Consider the following 18,825-nt stretch of genomic DNA (forward strand, 5'->3'; position numbering starts at 1 on the left):
AAACCATCGGCAAAGTAGCCATTCTTGACCTTGAGACGTCAATCCTTATGTCTTAAATATATCTTATTTAATACATTTTTGTTTCTTGATTATTATATGGTGATGTCCTATTGGTCAAACCTGGCCAAAAATAAAAGGAAAGTGGTTGAGAATAAAATGAACAAAAATGCTGCCACCTCAAACTTCCATTTCCACTTCCCATTCACTTCTCTCAGGTTAAGGCAAAGCCAGGCTTTCCATATCACTGTGTCATTATTTTTCACACGCCTCGTGTTAGGGTCTGGGGTCCATTTGTGAGAATGTTGTATTGGACTCCCTCCAAGTGTTGCCCCATTCTCAGTACATTTGCTTTTCACATTCGCCATCCACCTTCCACTACCCCCACCTTTCTCCTGGGCTGCTTTTTACATCTTTACTCTGCTAATATGTTAGGACTACACGATCAGCAACATAGAGGCAAAAGTTGTAAAATCACTGGCAGGTCACCACCGTTTGGTATTAGCCACCAGGAGTGATTAAATGTCTGAGACAGCTTTAAGCAAACTTAATTTGGCAGTGGTGGCCTTAGGCATGACATAAAAGGACACACTGCTGCAGGAGCACAAGGGGAAGCAACATGGGTAAAGGAGAGGAGTGAACACTGCTCTTTGTGTAGGCAAAGCGTGGGAAATAGTTCCTCCGAGTTTGGCAAATGGCATTACACAGACAGGCGTGGGTTTAAAACCACAAAGTGGCGGAACTTTTTTCTTTTTCTTCAAAGAGCTATACTGTATCAGACCGGGAGTAAGCTAGTGGTATAATGCTAAAAATTAAAATCCCAGTTGTGTTCATTTTACCCTTGGTCTGTGGCCATGGGGTCATGACCCTTATTAGGTCATAGAAAAAGCATTTACTTGTGAAAGCTATCCGTGAATGTACCTTATGATTCTATAAAAATGCAAGTATTAAACAATGTTCTGTTAGACATATCACAGATAATGAACAGTGAAACTGTGCTTAGTAGTATTTTATTTGCAAAAGCTTGGGATTGTCATTGGCTTTTGCCATAGCGTCTTTTTAGTTAGGCTTTTCTGGGGAGTTTGCCGGATTAACATACAGTATCAAAGCTCATCTGTAGTCTGTCTGTGACATCCATTAATGAAACACACGTTAGTCATGTTAGCTCAGTTTCATTTCACTGATACTTTATTATGAACTTTAATTTTAAATTAGTTGCAAATTGGAATGTAATATAAGTAATAAATGTGCCAACATGCAATTCTAACAGAATAAATTAAATTAAATGAATTGCAATTACTAAACTAAACTAAAGTTAATCAAAGCTCCCCATTCACCCACTTACTCTGTACTTAGAATAAAAAAAAATTAATAACACACATGCTGTGTTTTGAATCAAAGGTAGTAAACAAAATTTTGGTTTATTACAGATTGTGTGGCATTAGCTTTGTCAAACACAACAAGGTTTAAGGCTCATGTAGTTACAGCCTTAGATATCTTGTTGATCTCTATTATTCTGCTATTTCTGTGTATATGAACATTTAGGCACTGATTTCTAATGGGAAAATTGACAAACACCTGAACACCATGACATAATGACTTTTTCAATATTGTTTTTGGATTGAAAAAATAAAAAGTAGTAATTTTTAATGACTTGAAGTTAAATTAGACAGGCATTTTCATTAAAATCTTTGTTAAACAACTTGGAAGTGCATACAATATTTAGGTCTATAGAACATATAGAATGAAAGTAAATGATACCTTTTACTTTTTTTTAGACTTTTGGTTGCTTCTCCTTTTACTTTCCTCTTCAGGAGGTTAAATGTGTGCTCAATTGTGTTTGGTAATTGACTTGACCTGTGCATGCTGTATGATGAAGTTATTCCCAATTAGGTTGGATCTGACAGTCTGACAAGACTTTTGTTTCTGTAGACTTTTGAATTCTTTGAGCTGCTACCACCATCATCACCAAGTTACATCATATAGAGATGTAATTCCAGTGGCCTTGCCATTACTTTGGTGGAGGTTAACCTTGGTTTCAGGACTTTTATGGCTCATTTTATGGCTCATGTCTTTATTTCTAAGGAAATCCCAATTTGTCCTTCAGTTTCTTATTGTTTATAAGTGTTTTGCATGTAAGTGGTTTGTCTGTCCTCTATGTCTTCATTGAATGGTTGATTGTGTTAACTAACTTCCCCTCTGAAGGTTGTTGGTGATGTCACTGACTGTTGTTTTTGGGTTTTTCTTCACAGCTCTCACAATGTCATCAACTGCTCTTGTTTTCCTTGGTCGATCTGTTTGATACCTGCTTGTTAGTACCCCAGTGGCTTCTTCTTTTTCAGGTCATTCCATATTATTGTACTGGCTTTTGTCAATGCTTGTTAAACAGTTTGATCAATTTTGCCTCCATTCTCAACTTGCTCGTCTCCTGTAGACAGCTCTTTTGGTCTTCACGTCTTCTCAGCTTTAAATGTTTAAGTAATCAATCTATCAGGGCACAGCTGGGAAACAAGAAACACCTGCCAGTCACATGTTTAAATATTTCTCATCACTTGATAGGTGGGTTCAAATGGTCTGCTTCACACATCTAGATGTAAATATTAGGAAATAAAAGCTAAAATTTGTATCTATTGTCCGCTATTCATCTTTTGGTATCAAACCCAAATGACTTATATGTATAGCGAAAACTATATAATTAGCTTTGCCATTTAAATACTTTCAGATGGGATTGTATATTAAAATGTACAAAATATATTGAGAAAAAAATTCATTCTGATGCCATTACAGTATTCTGAAATACACAAGTTATCCTTTTTTTTTTTTTTTTTGTGGATTAAGTGTCTATGAAGAGGAGACATTTTAAAATCTCTTTTAAATTTATAGCAAATCAAATGGCATGTTCATTACAGTTATTGTTCTATTATAAATTGGCTGAGAGCACGGAAAACATTTTTGGTAGCTCACCATTACCTGAACAAAATTACAGAAATAATGCTCAACTCTGTTGAGATTCAATAACGTTTTAATCTATGTTTTCAGCCTGTCCTTGCTGAAAGTAGGTTAGAAGATTTTGAAGAGTCACCTCTGAAAAAACATGTATTTTTTTTAACAAAATTGCAATGAAAAATCATGCATAACACACTCTATAAAGATAACAGCTTATGTTTGTGCTAAAGCAAAACTTTAGAAATCACTGATTGAATCATGAGTTAATTCATTACACCAAGATAGTTTCTGAAGCTTCATTCTGATTATGATTGCATTATGAGGCAATAGTGACGTCATGATCCCATTAAAATGCATTTCTAAAAACTACAAAATACTATACTTCTGCACTATTATCTAGTTTAATTTGATATAATTATATTTGAAATGCTTAGAATTATGAATTAAACAGATATATTTTTGCCTCTCCTTTCTCTGGTACTGGACTGATTCTTCCTGCATCTCCTAGACACATTTATATCACTCCTATCATTTTCTATTACTTTCTATTGTTAATTTGTTGTCCTTCATCTGATATAAACCACACAAGTTCCTGAGGCCTTTTGTTCTTTTTCTCCCAATTGTCTCTTCATCCTTCTCTGTGTCTGTTTCTCTGGCATAGATCAATGTGTTTCACAGCCCTTTTCTTTTACCCTATTAAAACTCACCTTTTTAATCTTGTGCCTTATAGACACTTACTTGGCCAGAACAGCTGTGAAGACAAGGTTAGGGTAAGGGTGATTTCAACAAAACTAATTGGAAAAAAGCAGCATTGAAGAAGAAAGAGATTTCAGTGTCCCAGTGGGAGTCTGACTCGTCTCTCAATCATCCCTGGGCTGCAGAGAGAGTAGAGAGAGAGAAAGAAAGAGAGAGATGCCCCAGTGCATTCCCGCACTGCAGATCATGTTTCAGCTAGAGGCCTCCCAACACTCTCGTCACAGACTCCTGTCTGGCAGACACACCATCGGCAGTGCACACACATGCAGTAGACGGTACACAGCTACAATTAGATATGTGTCACATAAACACTTGACTGATATTGCCAAAACAAATTCTGTAGGGTTATGATTATTGAACCTGCTCTCATTAAAAAATGTCTGATTTTTTAAATATACAAAGGCAAAGTAAGTTGAAGTTTGTTCAGTTCAGGCAGACGATCCTACTTCTAGCTCTGCTGCTAACCTTCATAAATGTTCATGTGAATTTAAGGGTTCAGTTATTAACAAAGTTGTAAGCGAGAGTGAGAAATGATGAGGAGAGATGGACAGTTTTTAGATACAATTAAAGATGATTAAGGATGTACAGGAAGAAAGATGCACACTGAATGAATAGATTGAAAAAGCAGCATGTAGAGACCTGTAGTGTGTTTATATAGTCTGCTTCAAAGGATAGCTTAATTCTTTTTCCATCCTAAGTGCAACTGCACCATGCATGTGCTGATGATTTGCTAGTGAGCACAATGACAGTGCTCTATGTAGTGCACTCTGTGAATAACTGTTTATTTAACAGTACTGCTTATACACTACATCTTTAAGAACACTAATTTCAATAACAGCAGTGTTCACAACAAGAACAAGAGTGTTCAACAAAAAGGACTTAGATGCCATGTGAATATAATGATATTTATTGAAATAGTTTGGATTTTTAAATAAAACTACATAAATAAAAATAAAAAAATCCATTACAAAAGACTCTGAATTTTTAGCCACATTCCCAGTGATAGCAATTTAAGTCATAATTCAGACTAACATAACATCACATTCCACTAACACAAGCTAACCCAAATGTTCCGGCAGTAAAAGCTATGCTTGTATCCACATTGTGCTGAGGTCAGTCTTAGAGGCAACACAAGCAGGGTGAAGGCCTACCATCCTCACACCTCGCCTGACCCTCTAACCCCTCCTGTCTCTTTGCAGCTGTAAAACCATAGTGAAGCATCATTAGCATGGAAACAAGATGTTACCTTCGTGGACAACCTGGGGAACCAATTAGACGTGACACAGGCATGGTCCAGAAATGAGCCCCATGTGCTTTGTTTTAACTTCTGAAGTATTGGGTGACCTTGCATTAAAGAGGCCAAAGATCAGCTACACTTCACCACAGGACACATTTCCATACCCTTGAATTACAGACACTGATTGACCTTTACACTTATGTGTAATTTCCATTATTGTTACAGTTAAAGAATAGAAGATATTAGCTCCAAGGTTCCATCAGATACTGTGAAATATAATTGATCTCATTCATGGATAATTAATCATTCGTTTAATTATATTTGCCAGGATCTGATCGAAATTCCGATTTTAATGAGGAGAAAGGATGTGTGAATAAAACTCTGCTTATAAAACAGAGATAACAGTCAGTGAATGGTCAGTAGGTACAGAAGTGAGCTTATCTCCAGACCACACTCAGTCTCTGTTTAAGTAGGCTATGAGGCAAATTCTATTAAGCTAGACATGCTTAACTAGCTACCACACAGAGACCAAAGCTCAAGTGGGCCTTGGTTGTCTATTGAATAGCGAGCTTGTTAAATTCAACAGGGGTCTAAATGTGTCAACATGGCCCTGGCATGAATAACTCTTTAGAATGTTATATTATGTTTACACGTTAACACATGAATGTTATGTTTAAACATGTGATGTTTAAATCTGTTTATGTGTAGTATACTCTGCTATGATCTGACCTGTTAAAATAAACCTTACAATGATGTATGGTCATTACTTAATTTACAGAATAAGCTAATTAACAATATAATGATTTTGTATATTTATTTAAAAATATATTTTATTGTAATGTCAATGTATGTGATACCTAATTTGGTAAACCTGGGCTATTTAGGACATGGTGGCTGAACTGTCAGGAATGCTTTTAAGCATTCAGAATGTTCAGTCGGACAGGGTAAGACACAGAGAGGGGTTGGGTGGACAGCAGAGCATTCCACTGGCATTCTCTCTCTCTCTCTCTCTCTCTCTCTCTCTCTCTCTCTCTCCTTCTCTCTGACTCTCTCTCTCTCTCTCTCTCTCTCTCTCTCTCTCTCTCTCTCTCTCCTTCTCTCTGACTCTCTCTCTCTTTCTCTCTCTCTTCTCACCCTTCATACGTCAATCAGTCTTGTTATCTCTCCACTCTCACCCCTCTGCCCGCCTGTTCTCCAGTTCGAGGCTGTCGATGTGTTAATCACCCTGCTCTGCTGACAGAGGGAGCCAGATATTTTAACGTCCTGATAACCCTGTACTGGACCCCGCTGCCCTTCTGTCCCTTTCTCTCACATGCTGCTCTGTCTCTGAGTGTCACCCCTCTGCCCTCGCCACCACCCAACCAGCGCAAAAACTCCTTATCAAAGCCCCCAGAAATAGACCTCAGTGTCAAATAGCATCTTTGTTGCCACTTACATATTGGCCACCTTGAAGAACTATCACACTCTTTCCTAACAGTCCAGATCTTCTCAGGATTGCTATGTTTAATCTTTTTTTGTCCCCAGAACTATTATAACGATGAAAAATAAATCCATTCAGACCATAGGATATAACTCCTTTGTACAATAGATATATTGTCAGTAATGTGTGGTTATTTAATGGCATATATTAAATGTTATTGCACGTATTAAATACTCACACTAGTAGATTACAGTCTTCCAGCATTGACATAGTTTGATTTATTACTGACATTATATTGAGAGGAAATAGAGGTGCCTAACAAATGAACATTCTGAATAGAAGTTTTGATGTATTGCCAGCGGGAAAAGGGAGGAGAGAATGGGGGTGGTCATTGAAATAAGACCTGTTTTGGCGAGCATTTGATACATTTGATACAGAACTCACTAGCTCCTTGACATGAGCTGTCAGTGTGCTAGCAGGGGAGACTTATCAATCACTGGCCTTCTATCTGCCTGCCTGTCTCCCGGAGCCTAGGGATGCCCTGTTTGTGTTCAACGAGCTCTGTAAAGCTGAAGGCTGCAATGTTACAGCAAACCCCCCACCTTTCCACCACCACCATCATCACACTACAGTTAAGCTTGAGTAAAGCGACTCCTGTCCTCAGTTCTCCATGTTTGTGGATGTCACTTTCACGTCACTTTGTCACCTTTGCAATGTGACAGCAGAAGCATGTGGACAGATTTTTAAGAGGGCTTGCCTTGGTTGCTCATTGATCTGGATAACCAAGCTTAGACAGGTGAATCAAAAACTACATAAAGTAGTAGCTTCTTAAGGATTTTTTGCTAAGTACTTAGTATCAGTGTGGCAGAACAGTGGAGTAGGTTCTGTCATCCTCTGTTTGAATGATGTGCCAGTCCGATCCCACAGCTGTGACCCGGAATGGTAGGTGGCTTTGCAAAAGCTTTGGGGACAGAGAGGCAACCCACTGGCAATTGTTTAACACCCGCAGAATGAATATGTAAAGTGCAGCTAGCTCATAAATACGACATGAAAAAGCCCCTGCTGGGTATAAAGACATGTTATTAGGCTTACTTTGAAAAAGTCAATTGGGAGTATTACAATGAGTGTGTGTAGTCACTGGGGATGTGTCCCTTTGCCACACAAAAGGAGCACATCATTAAATTAAATAGAGGAAAAAAGTGATTATTGGAAAATTGATTTGTATAAATAGAAGAGGAAATTATTTGCCTTTGCAATTGTTAGACTTGTGGAGTCTGTAGAAACCTCACTTAGCAGTCTACTTGAATGAAATAGAGATATGTCTCCAAATTGTAAAATATTTCATTTGACTCACAATGAAAAGAAAGTATTTAAAAGATAAAGCAGAGTTGTCTAAAAACAAAATATCTACTGCTTTTCACGTGATCAACATCCAATTTGTCTGGCATTCCAAGAAGGTGATAAACATCTGTTTTAACACAAGGGATGTGTCAGACAAACAGTGGACTGAAGCATTTTCCCCACTCTTGGATAATGATTTCACTTTGTTTAAAGAAGACTTACTTATACACACAATGTTAGATGTGTTGGTTTAGAGAGAAAGAGATACTTTAATCCCTTAAAACTCACAGAACAGTTCTTTTACGAACTTCACATCAGTTTCAATGTTAATACTGAATAATTAACAATAGTGAATAATGTGCTTTAAGACAAATAATAAAATTGTAAACGGACAGATTAACAGTTCAAGTTTCCTTAAATCTAAAACACTTTTATATTGCCATGTGTATACTGTTCAAATATAGAGGGCTGATATACTATGTTTAATGCATATCTTTGTGTGTGTGTGTTTTTTATATCATGTTATCTGTTGACCAAGTATTTAATGATAGAATAAATTTATGTGTGCCTATCAGCAGGGAATTTAGAACCATACCAGACTTGCTTTTCCTTCATTTGCCTCTCTTCTCTCTTCTTCTTTGCCTTTTCTTCTTCTACTGGGGCCCCTAACCTCAAGCCCATGGCTCTTGCTCTTACATATGTACTTATATATGCACACTTAACCAACAGATAACATTGCCTTTAATACAAACCATTCATTGGCACACAGATAGAACTTTTTTTTTAGCACCTGCTGCATTGGGAGTACTCATTTGTCTGTGTTAATTAACTCCAGACACCACAGCACAGAGCTTGTGAGCAGTCCCAAAAGCTTAGACCACGATTAGTTACTACTCACTGCATCTGCCAGTGCTTCACTACCTCAGATTTTTACTCTTCTAAAAGCTTCTTTTTTGGCTCCTGACAGGACAGCACCTATAAGAGGCCTGTTGATAGTTCAGACATTTCGAGTGGGTCTTTTTAACTAAACCACATCCATTTCTGAAACGTAATCTAGATGCACTTTGAAAAGTAATTGGACTGTGTGGTCATCTTGAACAGATGACCTAAACCATTAAAGGTTAAAGCCCTTGCCTTCAAGAACACTTAATAACTCCTGGCCGGTTACAGCCTTTCATTGCTTTCACTTTAAAGAGCTGTAAAGTGCCACCTGAAGAGTGAAAGAAATGCTCTGTCTGATTGAGAAAGAGTCGTGCTCACACTCACTGACTACAGGGCCCAATGCAAACTGGGAAATTGTGCTTATTGTTATTCGTAGAGGGCAGACATTCAAGCATGCTCTTTTTAGTGGGTGTACTCCACCATTACAGGTAGTTGTGAACTATCACCACTTGTTGAAATTTCGGCCCACTACACAAAAAGAATGGAAGTACAATGACTTCAAATAGGTTTCTAGGTAAACTCCCTTTAGAGCAGAATAAAGGGAAAGACAGGTCTCAGACACACGTACCTTGCGTATTCTAACTGTGTATTGGCTTATTGTTTTGCAGTTGTAAATTAAGACGTAAAATGTCTCACAGCATTTGTAAATGAATAGATGTTCGATGTCTTGCTTCTCCCATGACCTCTAAAAAAAGAGAGATTAGAATTCTGCAAATTTATATGAAATCAGTGTTCTTTACACCAGATTAAAGGTCTATAAGTCATCTTGGTAAAGTCCTTGAAGCCAATAATCTAGGGTGACCTGGGGTGAGCAAAGTGACCTCAGATAACCTTGGCCTGAGTTTTTACAAGTTAGACTTCTCTAACATTTTCTGCCAATTGTATAGTACTAATAAAATGTGGGCTATTTGGAATCTCAAAGATTTTTTTAAAAACCTATCAGCTGGGTAAATTTAGATTTCATGCTCACAGCAGATGTGACAAACCTTTTAAGATATGATAAACTTTATTGATCCCTAGAGAACTTGGTTCAAGGTAGGAGCATGTATATACAGGTAAAGTGCAGAAGGCAAAGGTAGAGTACAAAATGCAAATGAAATAAAAGTGATTTGTTTGATTCTGCAAGATATTTAAAGGAACAGTGAATGCACTAGTTATTATTGTATAACACTTATGCACAAAATTATAGTATATATGTTCATTCTACAAAAGGTACAAAGATTTACATACTGATATGGTGTGATAATACATGCAAATAATAGATGGAAGAATATTTCATCTAAAAACATTCTATGCACCAAAGCATTTTGAAAGCATTCAAAGCAAGGACATCTGAGGATTCACATCAGAAAATCAGGATCAGAAAATCTTAATTATGTCTAATTTATGAACACCAGGATTTTCTTACACAACCTTTTAATATTAAGTTATGTAATTTAATTTACATGCTATAAGTATATATATCATTTTTATTTTTATATCCATGTATATCACTCTTCATTATTTGTCAGACATTTGACAGAAACATATAACCTTTCACCTCTCTTTAAAGGAAGGTTTTTAGTTTACCAGACTGACAGATTATTAATGTGCCCTGAGCACCATCTAGTGTTCATTTGAATAGAACATCAAAAGAAATTTAAGAGAAATAAAAAGGAGAGAAACAGAAAAAAATAAAGAATGCACTTTCCACTTATAGCCTGTTCCTGGTATAAGATATAATTAAGGTGATATGTGCCTTTGTAAGTGATGTAATTTAATTCTTCCTAAATACGGATTTGTTTATTCACTGAAAATAAGATATTTGCACATTATTATACAGTTTACATATCACATTGCCATGTCAAGACCATTATAATTCAAGTAATGAAATTGCTGTGAGGTGAATATTTCTGCAATAGTGATGGAAACTAAAATAGACAAGCAATGATAATGCTGCTCACGTGTGGTTCTGAAGTTCTTTTTTTCTTCTTTTTCCGAGGCAACATGAGGAATGAATGAATGATCGTAACAGGGTTAACAAGTTTATTTGCTAATCTGCATATGAACTAGTGTAAATACTTGTCAGACTGAATTTCTAAAGAATTTTCAATTCCACAAAGACATTTAACACCAAAGTGTGACAAAACAAGAACCAAGACTCTTTGAAACCAGACAGTAGTGCTTATTGAAAATGTATCACATCATAAGATCTCTAAGAAACCAGACAAGTATGGATATTGCAAAGGAGTCAACAAACATCATGAAATATGTGAAACTTTAACAAAGAGTGAAGGCTACAAACAGAGTGCAGCCAACCACTTTGTCTCCTGCAGTTTTAGTCATTCAGAAGAAAACCTGTCCTACACTTGCATGAATCTGGAAAGACAGAGAGAAAACACTTATGCAGTCGTTTCAGCCACTCAGCTACTAACTAACATGAATGCGCCACATTCGACAGCAATCTGCTGGCATGCAAACAAAAGAAAGGGCCAGGGGCTGACTCTAAAAAATGCAAAAGGATGAAATTAGAAAGGCTGGGAGGGATGGGACTGAGAAAAGGGGAAACAGAGGGAGCAATAATTCAGTAGCTGTTCAGGCATCATAAAGCGTTGTGTTAGAGCAATTCACCGAATTTCTTATCATCCTTCCCAAAGTGTAAAGTAACTGTTGATGAAAAGTACAAAAACTACATGTTACAAAAAAAAAAAAACAAAGTTGAATTTGACCCATCTTAGCACATTTATCCTACATTTATATAATGATGTTATATATTATATATAATTACTATAAATAGTGATCTAAAACTTCATGATTTTTAAAGAGTTGCAAAGACATGTAATATAATTTGTTATACTGTACAGGATCAAACCCGTATCGTAAGTGTTGATTAAATAATGCATATTTGATGCTGATACAGTTAAATTTCTCAGACTTACCTCATAGTACCAATCATCATCTATACAAAGGCTTTCTTCTAGATGCCTTTATTACTTTTTGTCAACAGTAACCTGGCCCATATAATACTGAGGCTTTGTATTGCTTGCAAGAATGAGCAAGACCATGTGTTCCATTGGCTACTATTTTCTGACAGATTTTCTGTAACTGATCATTTTATAACTGTTTTCCTGACTACTGACACACTACTGATTTATTTAGATACTGAGACTCATGATAGCCTGCCTTTCTGGCATTGGCATGTAATATTCCTTGTGTAAGTTGCAGGGGCATAGAGTTTAGATGTTTTAACAACAAGGCAATCAGGTTGGATCTAATGACTTTATTAGATGGCAGGAAGAGAATATATTAATATATTAAAATAATATTAATCCATATCCAAATCTGCATGGTGTGGTGTTTTCCATCAATTTATGGCATGAAAAGGATCCCCATTACACATGAAGGACACAAAGCTAAACACCATAATTTTAAAGTTTACAAAAGGAGCAAAAAGCATCGATCGTAGACTTAATATTAGGCCACAGCATAGGAATGTCCTGTAACTCAATTGTTTCTAAATTTGAATATTGTCAGCGTTTCCTCAGCTATATGTCTGTTGGTCAGCTTGGAAATATTTTGCTTCTGTGTTAGCTAGTTAAACATTCCTCTCAGTAAAAAGGCTATGATTCCTAAATGAAAACATAAAGGTTCAAAGTAAAGTTAGGTTTCTGCACGATAACTTTGTAGTTCACATTTACTGTCCTGGGGATGAACTTTTCTTGTTACCTATCACCTTCCTAAAACATGCTAGCAGGTGGATTGGCTAAGATTGGCTAAGAAAATTGCTCCTAATTGGGAATGATTACGTGAATATGTGTATGTATGTCCCATCTGGGTTGTGATTTCTACCTCAACCCCAGTTTTTATTGGGTGGTCTCCAGATCCACTGTGGCCCACTTTTGGAGAAAAGTATTTATTGAAATTGAAAGAGTGTAAGTACAGTAAAGACCCTAATCTAGCCATTTGACTAATTAACGCCAGTCCATTAAATACAGTAGAGCATGTAATACCCATTCATTTATTCATTTTCAGTAACCAATTCTGGTCAAGATCCAGAGCTTATAATATGTATATATTTCTTCAGTTATTAGTGTTTTTTCTTGTTGCTGCACCATAGGACTGAGGGAAACACAATTTCAATCCTCTGTATTTCCTGTACATATAGAAGAATTTACAATAAAGCTGACTCTGATTCTGAAAAGCATATTTCATTTCTAAGTCTGAAAATTTACAATCAAACAGTTATAGAACTTATAACTTTTAACTTGTCTGTAACAGAATTTTAGCCTAATATACTAGCGTAATATTATTATTAGGTCCTGTTGTACACAGGATCAGCACAGGGAACACAGGGCACAAGGTGGGAGACACCCTAGACTGGGTGCCAACTCATCACAGGGCACAAACATAATCATACACACTCTGGACAATTTAGATATGCCAAACAGCCTTAGACTGGGGAGAAAACAGGTATACCTGAAGCATGCATGGTTTGGGGGAATCAAACCTCCAACCCTGCAGATGCAATGCAAACATGCTAAACAATAAGTCACCCACCCCCCGATTGATTGGACACGAAGATTTTTTTTGACAGAGTTTACAAAGCACATCTGTAAGAGCTTCTGGATAAAGACGTCTACCAAATGCTGCAAATGTATATGTAAACTCTCAGTTCCCAGCCTGGACATTAACAGTATGCTGGTGTAGTCACCATAATCAGACTCTAGGTGGCACATCACACAGACTTGCTGGCAGTGTGGAGTAGTTGCTGGCATATCTATTGCCATTGTTTGCACATGCTTGTGTCTGAACACTTGAGAGCATCAAAACCGAATCACATGTTCTAGTGTCTTGTTTTTGCTAAGCTACACTGATATTGTTGATTTTGCTATATAGAATTATCATGTACTCATTCTCAGTCTTGCATACAATATGATGCAATGCAAGGAATTAAAAATGCACACCCACACTCACACACTCACACACACACACACACACACACACACACACACACACACACACACACACACACACACACACACACACACACACACACACACACACACACACACACACACACACACACACACACACACACACACACACCCCTAGTTCTTATCTATAAATACCCTCTCCTCAGTGATGGCTGTCAGGCCCTGTAACCTTGGCTTCTCCACTAGTGCTCTGATTTATGGCAAGGCCAGATTGAACTGACCTTGCACTTGGTCTCAAGCAGTATAAGTAATGGCAGGTCATCAGCCCTGAAACTGGCAGCCATCTTAATGCAGGAATAGCGTTGCCTTTGTCTGTGTCTCTGTTTTCTTTCCTCCAGTGCTGGATGTGCCAAATGGACATGAGTGGCCAGGCACTTTGAGCTATCGCACAGAACTGTCGGAGTAAAAGCTTAACTGCAGCGGGGATCAGGCAGCGGTCAGCGATAGCTAACTTTAATTTCATGCCTAATTTCTTCCTGTGCTCAAAGAATTGATCTTCCTCCTCTGTCTTTCTAACCTTTCTAGCCTGGCTGTGGGAGCCCCATCGGATGGGGCGTGATGGAGGCCAGCCACCAGCCATCTATCACCCACCTCCCTAGCCCAGGATTCATGGCTCTGCACTGAGCAGGTCCACTCTGCTGAAAGCCCAGTTACACAATGAGCTGATTTGATCTTCATAAACTCAACAGGCCAGATTCATCAAACAAGCACTCAGTGCTAAGCAAAATTCATTCATTGCTTAGCGTGGGCTGTGATTGCCTATGCTATGCTTTATAGATGTTTGAGGCCAAAAGGCATGCACGTACACACAACACATTGGCACTTATTCAGAAAGACAGATTACATTGTCCTGGGCAGAACTGTTGGTTTGTTTTTATTATAGCCTTCTCTAATAGTGAGCAACATTTTGATTCATTTTCATTTTAAATAACATATATTCTGTATTCAGTAATGGTATGGTTATTCCTTAGGTCAAAACTGATCAAAGCATCTATCAAAATACAGAATGTTATTATGAGCAATACACTCAGTAGTGATTTTATTAGGCACACCTTCACCTACCTAGGAAAGCAATCCTCAGGTACACAATCCATCTGGGTGAACCTTGTATGTGTACAATTACTGACTGTATTCCATCTACTGACTGCACAATATATCAGTCTTCACCAGTAAGTAAGTAATATTATTTAGGTACTGGTTTATTCATAGCACACAAGTAACATAGAAATAGTATGTATTATATTATAATAAAATAATAGTGCATGGTAGTGTGTTTTATTGATGTGAGTGTATAATGTGGCTAGTGGTTAAGGTGTTGGGCTACCAAACAGACGGTTGTGAGTTTGATCCCAGATCCACCAAGCTGCCATTGTTGGGCCCCTGAGCAAGGCCCTTATCCCTCAATTGTATAAAAATTAGATAATGTAAGTAGCTCTGGATAAGGGCATCTCCAAATGCTGCAAATGCTAAATGTCAAATGTCCAAACAGCAATTCCACCACTGGGTTGATCCAAGAGTATCCAGATTTCAAAAACAAGTCAATAAGAGAACGAGACATTGATCATCACAAACTGTGCATGGAGCTACAGCCTGTAATATCTCTTACTGTACAATTAGAATATGGATAAACAAATACATGTTCGCACTGTATACAATATGATGTATTACTCTCTCTCTCTCTCTCTCTCTCTCTCTCTCTCTCTCTCTCTCTCTCTCTCTCTCTCTCTCTCTCTCTCTCTCTCTATTTCTCACAGATCTCTCTGACAGATTATCAATGTCCTCTACATTTATTTATTTATTTGTTTGTTTGTTTAAGTCTTTATTTTAAATTTTTTTTTGGGAAGTGACATTCTGTCATTTATTGTGCCTCTACCTGGAAATATAAATAAAACAAAGGTCTGTATTTCCTCCAGCTTTCCCAGATGCTGTAAAAGGCTTAAGAAAAATAGAGGGTGTCTGGTGGCCTTTTCATGGGATAATGTGTGAAGACTCTGTCACAATAACAAAACAGCTTACCCCCCTGGCCATTATTCTCAGATAGAAACTACAAGCTTGGTGTAATGAAAACAATGAAAACTCTCATATCATCCACCAGATCCTTTGTATGCAGTGGATACCCTCGAGGCTTTCAGGAAGATGAGATGGGGATGGAGTCTCCTTCAGAGGTCAGACTGCAGAGCTCAGACTGTTTTAGTGCAATGGCTATGTCCAGCACCTTTCGTCCAGATGTAAACAATATGCTCCAGTGAATGGCCCTTGGTTTATGTAAAGCATCTGATGCTGTATGTACACTGGTGGCTGGGCAGCATCAGTTTCATTTGTCCTGGGTTTCCCACATACTTTTAAAGACACTTTAAATTAATTGCACTATTCAGGTTCATGAATAAGGGTAAATTAAAAAATTAACTACGTAAAATGACTTGGATTTACATGAATAAAAAGTAATATTATTGTTATGATTTTTATCAGATTACTAAAATATACAAAATTTTTTTATTCTACTCAACTCCATTACTTCTATTAAAAAAAATAAACAAAGAGATGTTGTTAAGTATTTATTAGTTTTAGAATGATGAAAAATGTTTTTAATCCAAAACTTTGGTTGAGCAGGTATAATGTTTGGCTGAGGCACGATGCAAGTGAAGGATGCAAAATACAGGGTTCATCAAACAGGCTTAGAGATACAATGACTAAGACAAAGGAACAAATTGAGGGTATAAACTAACCAAGGGATTATCTCAGAACAGGTGCACACATTAGGTAACAGAGCAATGATGGGACAGGGGCTGAGACAAGCCAAAAACTCAGGCACATGAGAATGTAAACAAAAAGCACATGGTGTGACCTCAAACAAAACAAAAAGGGAAAAGTGAAAATTTGCATTGGTTCATAGAAAATAATATATAGTTGTTATAATTACAGTCATGAATTGGGCAGAATTACCTTATATACTTCACACCAATTCTAATTCGAACACCAAAATTGCACCCATATTTTTGTATAGAATGTGGAATAATGATATCATAAGTTAAAAACTCTGATCGAGTCGAGTCGAGTCAAGTCAAAACAAGTCAGGTCAAGTCAAGTTAAGACAAGTGTCAAGAAGCTTTTGTTGTTATTTTAACTATATATAGCTGATACAGTACACAGTGAAATGAAACGACATTTCTCCAGGATCACGGTGCTTCATAAAACAGCATAAAGCTACATAAGACAACACAGATATAAGAACTTAAGTCCTAGTCACATAAGGCGCAACATGTGCAACCTACTGCAAAAGTCTGAGACAAAAGACAGTGCAAATAGACAATACAAATCAGTACAGATACACAAAATAGTGCTGACCAGTGTGTATACTGTATATTATAAAGTACCTTGTGCAACTGCAAACTGCAAATTGTAAACATATACAAAATAAGTAGTAGCAGCAGTTTGATGAGGTATCGAAATGTGGTGTGCAAAAACAGCAATGTAGTGAGTGGTTAGTGTACAGTAGTACACACAGTTGTATCTGTGTGTATCTGTGTGTGTGTGTTATATAGTTCAGTTCTGACTATAACTAATTAGATTTGATTCATTTTTTACAGTGTAGAAGTCTTGAACTTGAATATGTAAATAACTCACCAGACTCACCATACACCACTTCTCCAAACGATTCCTTTTGATTCGCACACTTTTTAATCATTATTATCAATTGTATATTGCATTCTAATTAATGTTATAGTTTCAGTTTTCAGTTGGGGAGCCATAAATTTGTATTTGAGGAACTGTCCTGCTTCCAAAAGGCATGGTTGATGCCACTACGTTAATGCAGTGAGATCAAGGTGGTTCTATTGCCTAGATGTCAAGTCCAGTGATGACATATCTTCAGGTTAATACTAATAGGCATTATCTATCCAAAATGAGTAGAAATGTTTATGTCTGACATTGTCAAGTCATTTGCCATTCAATCATCAAAAAGTCCTTTAGGAGCATAACAAGCATTCACTAATAATGAAATCAGTGGGTGACACACGACACCAGTGAGGGATGGCACTCTCAGAGCATGCCGCTGACACACAGTCAATCCTTATTTACTTAATTGCATGGCAAGTGGGTCACATGGAGCTATTTGTCTCTCTGTCTGTCCCACTGTTTGTCAGGATGTTTCATCACTGGCTGGGTTTGCATCTTCGCTCCCATCTGTGCCCGTCTGCATGTGTGAGCTGGCAGAGAGACAGAGCTCTTCTCATCACTGCTGGCACAGGCTGCATCCCCACAACCCGGTCATAAATCCTGAAATAATGCAATGTACAGAGATACGCTCCACTCTGCCACTGCAAGAGATAGACAGAGAGAGAGAGATAGACAGAAAGAGACAGAGAGAGAGAGAGAGAGAGAGAGAGAGAAGAGAGAGAGATGAGATGGAAAGAAAAAAGAAGAGAAAGAAAGAGAGTGCCTTTGGCTCCACTGATCCAATTAGTAGGTCTTGTATAGCGTACTCTCTCTCTCTCTCTCTCTCTCTCTCTCTCTCTCTCTCTCTCTCTCTCTCTCTCTCTCTCTCTCTCTCTCTCCTTTCCTTTCCTTAATTGGAAGCCGAAGAGACCAGTCGAAATCGCATTAACAGAGGTCCTGACAGAGAGGACCATCAATCTTTTTTTATTACGGTGTAATGGGGGTTCTTGGGAGCCACGATTCGATTTGTCACCGGCCTCGTTCGCTGATAACAGGCATTTGTCATCACTTTCCCCCTGCGTTAATGTTATCATCCCGGCCCTGACAGCTGCCTCCATCCAGGGAGTGCCAGCGACACAGCACATCCGTCAACATAATATTTCCACGGCCAAGGGGACTGCTACAGCAATAAGCCACATTAAAGCACTTATGAGAAGAAAATCTGTTGTCATTAATTAAAATGTTAGAGGGAGCAGCGGGTTTTCTTTGTGAGGGTACTGCGTCTGTTTGTGTTCTTTAGGAGGTCGGAGGGAGGGTGGCAACTTTCTTGTACTTATTTTAATCCTGCTGTCAGTATACTAAGTGTCTTTTTGGATTAAATTTTACTATGAATTAAAACCAGTATGTATTACACAAACACATAACACACACACACACACACACACACACACACACACACACACACACACACACACACACACACGCACACACACACATTTTTTTTGAAGGTGGAAATGTTGAGAAAATATTATGAAATTCCTATAGTCTCAAGCCATGCA

The sequence above is a fragment of the Tachysurus fulvidraco genome, chromosome 4, assembly GCF_022655615.1.
Source record: "Tachysurus fulvidraco isolate hzauxx_2018 chromosome 4, HZAU_PFXX_2.0, whole genome shotgun sequence".
Classification (NCBI taxonomy): Eukaryota; Metazoa; Chordata; class Actinopteri; order Siluriformes; family Bagridae; genus Tachysurus; species Tachysurus fulvidraco.